Source organism: Oryzias latipes, chromosome 19 (genome assembly GCF_053564925.1).
Source record: "Oryzias latipes strain Hd-rR chromosome 19, Olatipes_Hd-rR_3.1".
NCBI classification, from domain to species: Eukaryota; Metazoa; Chordata; class Actinopteri; order Beloniformes; family Adrianichthyidae; genus Oryzias; species Oryzias latipes.
This window is the reverse complement of record NC_136255.1, coordinates 3,336,299-3,348,148: the sequence shown is the minus strand read 5'-3', so window position 1 is coordinate 3,348,148 and position 11,850 is coordinate 3,336,299.

Below are 11,850 nucleotides of genomic sequence, written 5' to 3'. Positions count from 1 at the left end.
GAAAACTAGAACACTGTTGGAAACTCACAATCCCACATCACAATCAGCTAATGACCTAAAAACACCTGCACAGGTTTCCTGAGCCTTGAAATTCTCTCAGTAGGGACACAACCAAAGGAAGTTACTTCCAAAATGTCATAAATGACAGACTTGCTGCTGTTATTCAAAGGTAATACCTAACCTTACAATATTACTGTCTCAGAATTATAATGCTTTACATGACGAACTCTTAAATTACCGTACTCTCTTTGTAATAACTGTGGAAGTGGAACATAAAATCTGAAGGGGCTGATGTTTGACAGAACATGTCACATTCAGAAATCGGCTGATATGGTTTGATAATGAGTACTAATCATGTCGATTATTTGTGGTACACTGACAGCACGGTAAGGAACTATTGTATGACCGTCCCTGATATCAACTTTGACAAAAGTCAAAAGCTGAGACCAAATGGAGGACCTAAAACAAAGGCAAAGCAGCTTAACATTGCTTTGCTTATTGACCCACAACAAGACAGGTAGATATTGGCTCTGTGAAAAAACTGGATCGGACATGTTTTCCCCTGTCATGGTCTCACTGCTTCCAACGTTAGATTTTTACCATTAATCAGTTGCGAGACACAAGTTCCTAAACATGCAACCAGTCAATAGTATTTTTAAAATGTTATGCAAAATATTTTGCACTAGTAGTAAATGTCCAGCCCCTGGGCTCCATGGTACCGGTCCATAGGTCACTTGGTTCTGGGCAGCAGACAAAAATAAAAACAATTACATATTGTAACCTAGATTATTTCTGTTTCTGTTGTGTTTATTTTTTGATAATAGAGTTGCATAAACAGTGGATTCACATTTAATGACAACAATTTTCAAGACGGTTGGGTCATTTTATTTTTGCTTCATTCATCTATCACATTAAAAGTTGGAAGTGGCTGAAGTTAGCCTCCACGTTGACGTTTAAGTGAAAATCTACAACACGTTTTGATTTTTGGGTCCTACACAAAGTCTAAGTTGACCATTGACTGTAACTGAGAACTGGAGTAAGTAATTATGACATCATCCATCAATAATGCCATTCATTCCATTCAGTCATCAATTTTTCCGTGATATGGTTGGCACCAGGCTGGAACCAGAAATCTTCATTACGCAGTGATTGGTCCAAATCGGACTTGGCAACCACTCTCTCCAATAAGGAGTAAGTTTGCTAGAAGGCCACACCCCATCCACTGAAAGAATCTGTCAATCAAACGCTTCAAATGTTCAACGTGAGACCACACACCTTTATCGAGGCATCTGATTTGTCAGTTTATAATTTGAATAACTTGAACTACAGTAAGAATGTCATTAAAGAAGAGAGAATTATCAAGAAGATGACCAATAGAATGACTGACTAACAGCTGTTTATGTCTCTATAGATGTCTGTGGGAGTTTGGCTTCTTGGAGCCACTTCCTGTTTGGAATGCCAGGGGGGAGGAGTCACTCCGTCCAGTTCTCTTATACAGTCAATGGTTTAAACTGGCTGCCAATATTTTACAAAGCATGAAAGTCAATGTAATAAAGTTCATGATTTGTGAAAACGTGTATAAAGTTTCATAATTGTCCTACAGTAAAGCTAAATTAGGCCTGATCTACTCTGTAGTTGAAAGGAAAATACACAAAGACTCAAGATTTTACCAAAACAATCTAGGATTATTCGTTTTGCTCTAACAGATAATCTGAGCCTGAATTCAGTTGTCAGTGTTTTAAGGAAATTCCATGAAAAAAATAATGCTGTTATGTTGCCTTTATCTAATTTGTACAAATCAGAAACAATTTCTCCAAATCAATAACTTTGTTTCAGTGAATCTTCAGCTGGTTTGCGGCGCCTTCCGTCCGTGAAACCAGGGTTCAAATCCAGGCTGCTTCCTATTCCCTTCTCTGCTTCTGTGCCGGTCCCAAGCCCGGTTGGATTGAGAGGGTTGCGTCAGGAAGGGCATCCGGCGTAAAACATTGCCAAGTTAACAGGTCATCCGACTCATCTACATCCTCGAAAGAGAGGTTGTTTCGCTGTGGCGACCCCTGATGGGAAAAGCCGAAAGAGAAAGGATTTCATATTGTAGCATTTTAATTTGAAAAAAAGATTTTTCTGAAACCAGAAGCTTGAAAAAAGTTAATGGCAACTTTGGCCCCCTTTGGACCATGATCATATTGTCTGACATTGAACTGGGGCGTGGCCTTTGACTACTTTGCTACAGAAAAATGTATGTGTAATAGATTACTCTTGTAATGAATTTTATTCAAAGGCCTGATTCAGTCAGGTCTGATTAAAAAAAAGGTATTTTTAAGCCATTGTGCTTAAAATATTTCTCTCTTTTCATCCTGAAACTCCCTGATCAGCTCAGAACATAAACCTAATACCGTCCCTGCAAACTCAAATCACTGTCAAGTGCAAAAGAAAAGAAAGCCTTTCTTGGGTTTCTTTCAAACATGTAGGTTTCAGACCTGTGCTTGGATTTGGGCCAAGACTTTAGGGTCTGACATATTGTGGAAACATGAGGTAGATCTGGGGCAGTGGAAATTACAAACTGCTCCTCATTCAGTGGGACTTTTCCATCCTGGTGGTGTTCTTGTTTATTGTACGAATACAGCACAAAAGTGCTTTAAAAAGAACTTGGTACTGCTCATTTCCATTGCTTTACCTTAGAATACTTCTTTAAGTACAGTTGGATTTCAGAGCATATAATTAAGAATTATAGATGCTACGTTTGGGGCTTTTAACTGAAATCACAGAAAAGAGAAAAATCAAAAATTTTCACCATAAATTTTCTAGGTTTGACAGCTTGAGGGAATATTTTCCACAACAGATTTTTTTGAATAATCAAAAATAAGAAAAAGTTAATGACAATGCAGATATTGAAGAATACACTGATGACCTCTTGTGGTGCACCATCTCACAAAGCTGCACAACCTCCAACTGAGGAAAAGTGGGCTTAGAAAAAGGCTGAAAATATTTGTGGCAGAGTCATGTTATGTTGCAATCCGACATAAAGAAAGAAACTGATATGCAGGTTGAGATCTTAACTTCTGAGTCTCAAGCAAGTACTAAGTTATTGTTGAAAGATCCAAGTACATCATTCCTCAGCAAGTCACTTGTCAAGTCATACGGATGGGTCAAAGTTAATTTATTTACCTTCCACGTTAACAAGTACTCAAGATTACCTTTAAGTGCTGCACAACAACAAGAAGTAAAACCCATTTAAAAAAAGGTAAAAAGTGTTAAAGTCTAAACAAGTCACAAACTCAACTGTTTTTAAAGCCAGTAGGTCTTTTCAATGAAGGGTTGGCAGCTCTATACTCTAGAGGAAGAATGTTCCCTAGTTTGGCTGTAGGAAATGAATAGGGTTCTGTTTCATCTGGAGGGAGGAACCTCCAGGAAAGAATGCAAAGAAGATCTCAATTTAAGAACATTTACTGAGGACAGCCATAGATCAAAGGTACAGTAGTCGACAACTGATTGCAGGATTGCAAATTCAGTTTTGGCTTTGCTCACCGATGTGTTTCTACGTTCCCCCAGCGAGAGTAGCAAGGATGAGGCTGATGTGGTCTATTTTTCTTCTGTCGGTGTTGAAGTGGGCAGCAACTTGGAGCGAGCTGCATTTGATAAAGTGAAGGCTGGTCTAGACCGTTATTATAATCTAAGGGTGTATTCAAGCTGGAAAAATCATTTGGTCCGGATCCAATCCTGAGCCTTACAATTGGTCTGTATTCAGACTGTCTTTCAACCGGGCATGTGACTAAAGACCTTTTCAGTCATTGGCCAGAAATCACGAGGGTGGGACCAAGCAAAGAGAGAAAGAATAATAGAAGTTTCACGCTTTTCAGGTCTTATCAGGGATAGTTCACTTTTTCAGACTTTATATTTCTCTCACCAATTCTGATCGTCTGGATCAACGTCAGGCACAACACTCGTTACTTTGCTACGGTAGAGGCATGCTGCAAGGCGGAACTGAGGAGACGACGGCTAAGAAGGTTTGTATGAGACCTCTGTTTCAGAATAGGCAAGAGTTTAGCTATTTCTATAAGTCTACCCAAATAAGTAAAACCCACATTGCCCTTTGGGAGCATTGTGTCGTTTGCCATTGCGTGTGGACGGTGAGGGTTACCCACACTGTCACTGTGGCCACCACTTCAGCCAACTCAAAGAGGGGCTAATGAGGTGTCGCTTACAGTAATGTGACTCTCAGGCATAAGAACAACCCCCCCCCCCCATTAAATATGTCCATCAAGTACTCAACAGAGGGTGGAGACAAGGGGGGAGTAAGTGATATGAGGGATCTGGAGCACTACATCACTTCAACCCTCAAATGACACAGGTCAACCTAGAAAGGGGCAGACACCAAAGCTTGTTCTCACCTGGAAAAAATACAGGGTGGGGCTCCAGCAGTTATACCCAAGCAGGAAGCTGATTGTTTTATTTTAATTGAACTCAGGCTGACCCCATCCGTAGGACCAATTTGTCTTGTGAGACCCTACCAGAAGCCATTGCCTTCAACATCGTAGCTTCTGGGATTGTTATAAAAATCTCTAACCCCAAGTGTCAGATAGTAAAAAAATGACTTCCATTTTCAGAACTTGGAGTTTTTTTTGTTTTTTGTTTTTGAGTTTGTTATTCAATGCTTTTTGAAATGACAGAACTTAACTTAGTACTTAGTAAAACCCAATATAAAATACCGAACTAGATCTTTTTAATGCAGTGGGGTGGTCCTTCAGGAGTCAGCCAGTTTGTGAAACAATGCCAGTTTGCGTGTTTGTGTATATTGACTTCATTTGTAGTTTTGTGTGTTTGTGCAGCCGGTTTAAGAGCATGCAGGTAGGTTAACAGGGGTCCCGGCAAAAAATGCACTCATAACAAATCACTTCATTTCTAGGAAAACAATATAGTTTGTTCCCAATAAAAACAATCTACAAAATAACCCACAAGCACAAGGTGCACAGCACTCTGATGAAATGTTAGGAAGAGAGGCCAAGGAACATAATTGCAGGCACCAAAAATATATCTGGGTATGTGATGTAGAAAAGGCCTTTTCCCTCCCAAAGGTCAGCAGCCAGTTTTCCACTTATAAATAAGGGTCAACGTTTTTCTAGTCCTCAGGTGACAATACAGCATCATGATCGGCATCTGTTGCTCACCTTGTTTTGATCATAGTTTCAGTTCAAGTCTCTGTCTTTGCACGTCACCTGGGTCTGCCCCTTTATGTTCCTGCTCCTGAACTTCCCTCCTTATCGGAGCGTCCCACCTCTGTATTGATGCCTAACATCCATTAGGTTCATGTGTGTGCTGTCACATTTGGCTTCAACCGTACCCTTATTTATTTATCCAGGGAGCTTTGTCCTTTTTTGGAGTGTACCGTCAGTTCTTGGACTATGAACGCGACTGCGAGGGTTCAGTTTTTCTATCCTTGCACCGTCATCACCTGACCTGCTCAGAGGCACCTGACCACTCCTGTGGTTTGGAAGTATCGTAGCCCTCTCCATCCAACCCCATTGCCCCTCCCCCCAAGATCAATCTCACGAACAATAAATTCTTTTCCTCTCACTTTTCGGTCCACTTCCCTTAAGTTCATCTAGCATCACATCCTGCCACATCTGGTCTAGGACCTGAACATTAATTGCACCACAGGCGGACATGGAGAGGTAAAGTGGTCGACCTCTGATTGGAAGGTATCAGGTTAGGTTCTCGTCCTGCCCGGTCTATGGTAAATGGTAAATGGTTTATACTTGTATAGCACCTTCCTCGAAGGCCCAAAGCGCTTTACAGTCACAGTCCCATTCACGCATTCACACACTGATGGCGGCTCCGTTGCCGAACGCTGGCACCAACCTTCCACCAGAGGCAAGGTGGGGTTCAGTGTCTTGTCCAGGGACACTTCGACACATGGCACAACGGGAATCAAACCCGCAATCTTCCGATCAAAGGTCGACCGCCTTAGCGCCGCATTACAGCCGCCCCCTCTATGTGTCAAAGTGTCCTCCGGCAAGACACTAAACCTGCATTGCTCCTGGTGGATATTGGATGGCGTCAGTGTTCGCCATCAGTGTGTGAATGTGTGTGTGCATGGATTAACGGACTGTGACAGTAAAGCGTTTTGGGCCTACGGAAGGTAAAAAAGCATTATATAAATATATAGAAACTTGCTTTACTAATATTTGCTGATTTCCATTTTTTTTATGATTTTTCTTATTTTCATCTGTTCCTATGACCATGTAGCACATACAAAAATCTGTTTCTTTGTTTTTTTTAATGCATCAACAAAAACAGATATCTTCATTCTGTCAACTTAAATTTAGATAAATATGATCCTGAAATCTCATACTCCCTTTAAAACTCTTGGTAGGGATGAGTGTCATTTCCTTGACCCCCAGATCATGATGTCCAAACTTACAACTGCAGTAAGAAAAAGCATATAACTTAAAAAAAAATCATTTAAAGAATGTTCGGCTCAGGCTAATTCCAGGGCAGCCATCTTTGTAGTAGAGCAGTAGTCGTGGTCAGAGAACATCCGACATCCATAGTCTGCTCTTCCCGGTCATCACACATGGGGATTGGTCACTCTGTTTCCAGACACCAAGACGGATGGCAGAACGTGAGACTTTGTTCCAATGAAAAGAACAGAAAGAGCTTCTGTACCCATCAGGATTTGACGGCTCGATTAGGTCATCAGGAAAAAAAATGAGAATGAAACAGGTCTTGCTGAATATTAATGACCCACTTCTATAACTCGCCATCTTTAGGGAAAGTATGGAAACTTAGTAAGGAGTTACATGTATCGACAATGCGCATTCGGGGACTCAGCAATGGTAGCTTGATGTACTGTCCTCCTGTTATTGGAAGGACAATGTTGTCTTTTTTAAGTTTTTGTTTAAACACCATAGATGTGAGTGTGAGAGTGAATGGGTGTGTGATTGTGGACATTCTACCCTGCGACAGACTGGTAACCTGTCCAGGGTGTCCCCTGCCTTCGCCCACAAGTGGCCGGGATAGGCTCCAGCAGCCCCGTGACCCCAAAAGGGAAAAACGGTATAGAAAATGAATGAATGAAGTAATGAATGTTTAAACACACAACAACAAACATACAGTGGGGCAAAAAAAGTATTCAGTCAGCCACCAATCGTGCAAGTTCTCCTACTTAAAAAAATGAGAGGCCTGTGATTTCTATCATAGGTAAAAACCTCAACTTTGAGAGACAAATTGAGAAAAAAAAGTCACATTATCTGATTTTTTAAGAATTTATTTGTAAATCATGGTGGAAAATAAGTATTTGGTCAACAAATATTTCATCAATAAAAAGTGGGAGAACTTGCACAATTGGTGGCTGAGTAAATATTTTTTTTGCCCCTCTGTACAATGCAAAAAACACTCAAAAATGTAAATAATACACAGGGTCCTTCAGAAATGGACGTATTCAGTTAGCTGCAAGTGGAAGTAACTTAGCGTTCTAGCAGTTTTAACAGGTAATATGTTTCACAGCTCCGAACATAGAGCCTCTTCTCTGCACCAAGAAACATTTTCATAAGCTAATTGAACAGCAAATGAATAATTCCAACTAACTGAGCAGGGTGTTTTTCTCTTTCGCAGTTCTGTTGTGTTACTTTGGTGCTGTAACCGTAACAATTGCTTTTTTTTTTAACCATTCAACTTTTAAAATGTTCAGCTCTTTCAGCTTATTCCTGCTATGACTTTTGGTTTTTCAAATCCTTCAACTTTTTAAGATATTCCAGTTTTTCCGGGAATTTTTGCCCTATTAAAATACATTGGGAAGTTGAGGTGCATGAGGTTCCCGGTTCGACACCCCGTTCGGACACTTCAAATTTTTCTACCATTCAACTATTAAAATGTTCAACTCTTTCAACTTATTACAGTTATTACTTTGGGTGGGAGCCGGTTTAGCTCGTGCTGGTTTGCGGCACCTTCCATCCGTGAAACCCAGGTTCAAATCCAGGCTGCTCCCTGTTCCCTTCTCTACTTCTGTGCCAGTCCCAAGCCCGGTTGCTTTGAGAAGGTTGCATCAGGAAGGGCATCCGGCGTAAAACATTGCCAAGTTTACCATGCAACTTGTTCGCTGTGGCGACCCCTGATGGGAAAAAGCCAAAAGAGAAACAACAACAGTTATTACTTTGGGTCATTCAAATCATTGAACTTTTTAAGATTTTCCAGGATTTTTGCTACATTAAAATACATAGGGAATCCTCGTGCTTAACTTCTTTTACAGTTTTTCACCTATTTTAACCATTTCACTTTTAAAATGTTGAGCTGTTTCAGCTCAGTTCAGCCATTTCTTTAACAAATTAAGCTTTCTTTCAGCAATACAGCATTCAACCCTGCATTTTCTTCTGGAAATGCAGCTCCTTCTAGTTCTGCTCACCTTTGCTGAAACTTCCACTTTGACTTTCTTTCTGGTTGTTCTCACACGGTCATGATTTGGTAAACCGGATCCCAGGTTGTTCACTCAAGATGTCCTGGTGGCAAATCCGGACCTTTCCACACATATTTGTTTCCCGTGTGTGCTTGTTTGTGTGTACATCTGTCCAATATGTGTGTCTTATCGCATGTATTGTGAATGTTAACATTAGAAAGACTGGCATGAAACAATTCAGTGTATGCACTTCTCCAACCAGAACAAACAAACCAACAGCTTTGTAGCAGAAAGCTGGTCAGGTGTTTGCCAGCTGCCTTAGTTTACTGCAGTTGATGGCTTTTCAAGCAGAAACTGCAGCATCCATAACATCCATGGAGTACACAAGAGTTTGATCTTTTTACTCAGCTGTACTGCATAACAATAACAACATGAAACCATGACTTAATGATTTAAATGGTGCAAATATGATCAGATAACAGAACAAAATGAAGAAAGCTTTTTCTCTAAGTCCCAGTTTGCAGAATCAGCACAAATGTTCAGCTGTGACTCATGAAACCAGACAATGATCTGGTTATCCATCCATCCATTTTCATGGTTTACTGAATTTCTTTTGGGATCACGGGCTGCTGGAGCCGACCCAGACAATTATCCATTTACTGCAAGATAAGTCTTGTTGAGACAAGAACATTTGGCCTTTTTTTGGTTCACTGACACAGTTAAAAAGGGACCAACAAAAAACTGTTCTGTACATTGAGGTCTTTGTGATAGTTGTCATGGTCTTTGTGATCTGACTTGATGCATTCGTGGTCGAAACTGGTAATGACTGAGATTCTTTTCTGTCTTCTTTTCTTTCACTAAGGTTTTCCTTGCTGCACTCCCTCCTTATTGCAGGCATCGATTGTCTCCTCACCCTAATAGCAGCAGGCAGGTCAAGAAACAGGTTGGCAGATTTCAAGGCTTGCTTTTGCAGGGTCGACACACTCTGACCCCCAAAAAACAGAAAAACATACAGAGCTTGCACTCTATTTTTTAATCATGGAAATATAAATGAAAAAAAGATAAGATAGGATTCTCTGGGTAGTAATTTATTGTGCCTCATTTATGCTGCAAGTGTGAGTTTCCTAAGCCTTTTTGTGTCAGGGCTTGTGAAGCTGTGATAATACAGCCCAATCAGGGGAAAACGCTACGCTGCACTAGCTTTGGACAACATTCGGTTCACTTTCCGTTTCCCATTTTTGTTTTTGTTTGCTTGGTTTATGCAATTTCCTAGCTTTTCCCTATGAAACAATAGAAGGAGTAGTCATCAATGCGCTTGAGTCATCTATGACTTGCCAGAAGATTTCAGTAAAACGTGACACCCCCACCCCCACTTCAACGACAGGATGAACATGATCATGATGGGACCCCAAACACTTATTTAGCTGCTGTAGTAAAATAATGACTCCTGTCTAAAAACTATACTATCCCATAATACTTTATAGCAGGGGCGGTGCTGTGGGGGGTATGGGGGTGTAGTCACTTACAATATTTGTGCTAAAATTGGTATCATTATTGACAGAAATGAACAAATAATCAATACAAACGTCTTTAAACATTGTACTTGAGCTCCATGTGGGAAATGAATATTGAAGTTTGTATTTTCTAAAACCAGTTTAGAGAATTATTATTATTATTATTTAGACATTTAAAAAATACTTTGTTCCTGTTATTGTGAAGGTTCAGAATGTGGATGTATTTACTGTGCTTGAATTCCATTTCATCTTTCAAAAATATCTCCAAATTTGTTTTTGCTACTGCTTGACATTAGTGATGGAAACTCAGCTAAAAGACCTGCTGTTGTAATATTATTGACAGTAAAAATAATAATAGGTCTTTTTGTCATGGCCTTCCACTCTGCTGTTCTCATTTGGCGCACTTCCAAAGTCAAACATTTAAGGGTCCCATTTAGACTTCCTTATAAATCCATCAGAGTGAAGTCACTTCCGTTTTCCAAGATTTGGTCTTTCCAACTGAGCTCTGTTGTCCTGGGGCAGGACTAACACGCAGAAGACAACATTTAAGCTTCGTACACACCAGGCGCGGGGAATTGCATTCATAGACTTTCAACAACGCATGGAAACCGTTTTCGAGCTTCTGCAATCAAAACTCTTACGTTCACATGAGCATGTTCATGAAACCTCGTTCTTAACCCTTGTGCTGTCCTAGGCACTTTAACATTGGGAGTTGGGTCATCTAGACCCACAAGACAGTGCTCTGAACCTTTTTTCTTCAATGATTTGTGATCTTCACTGGTGTCCATGGATTACATGAAATCTTTCCACCTTTATCCACCTTTGTCATGGTAGGGAGAACACGTCAGTGGTCATCTTGACCCCATAGGATAGTACAAGGGTTATACGGGCAACTCGGACCCGGAGTGAATGTAGCATTAACCTGCCAACACACTGAACATGATTCACACAGCAGGGCGTCTTGTTACAATGTTTAGGCAACGTCCCAGCACCATCTGAGCTTCGGGCATGGTGTGTCAGTCTAGCAGCAGCATCACGGCCCGATTTGGGCTAAGTGGCGTTTCCAGAGTTAAAAAAATCAGAACTTTGGCGAGGACGATGCATTGCATCAACCAATCAGGGGCACGTGAATGTGTCCTATGACGTCAGTCGGGTGGAGTCTAATTCCAACATGGAGAAGTTCTCCTGAACTTTATTATATTTTTCTCATTAGCATCGAGAGAATTACAATAAGAGCCTCTAATTTTTGTTTTATTTTTATTTTTCTTTCATCAGACTAATGTGGGACAGCAAGTCAGAGACGGAAGTAGTGCTGAAAGCGTCCGTCATTCAGACGAAGCTACCACAGAAGGAGAGAAGCTCTCCGTACCATAAATCCAGACATGGAGGCATGATTACTAATGCTCTAGTACGGGGGTCTCAAACTCGTGGCCTGCGGGCTATTTGCAGCCCCCAAGATGATGTTTTGCGGCCCCCGCCTTAATAATGTTAGTGCGTCGGGCCAATTTGTATGAATGACACTTTTTCAGTGTTGTGTGAGGAGCTGATGAACCAACCAATCACAGTAGGGGATGTGACTCTTGGGGACATCACATTGACCGGGCTTGAAAGCAGGGGAACATTTAAGGCAGGAAACCTGACAGCCCCCTCCCCGGACCACATTAAGGGGTTCCTTACTTTTCTTTTTGGAACGTATCTATTCGCTCGTAATTTGGGGGGGTAAGATAAAGGCAAAGCTGCAGTGAGACTGAAGGAGAACAGGAAGTTGGAGTTGTCCTTAACATTCAATTGAGTTTTAATGTACCCCCCCCCCCCCCTTTAGTGTGATCTATGTTATTATATCTTTCATAATTACACTTATTTGGTGTCGCCAACATGAATTTCCATCAGTTTTGGAGCTTCACAGCACCTGTTCTTTTAAGAACCACAGTTTGAATGCAACTATGA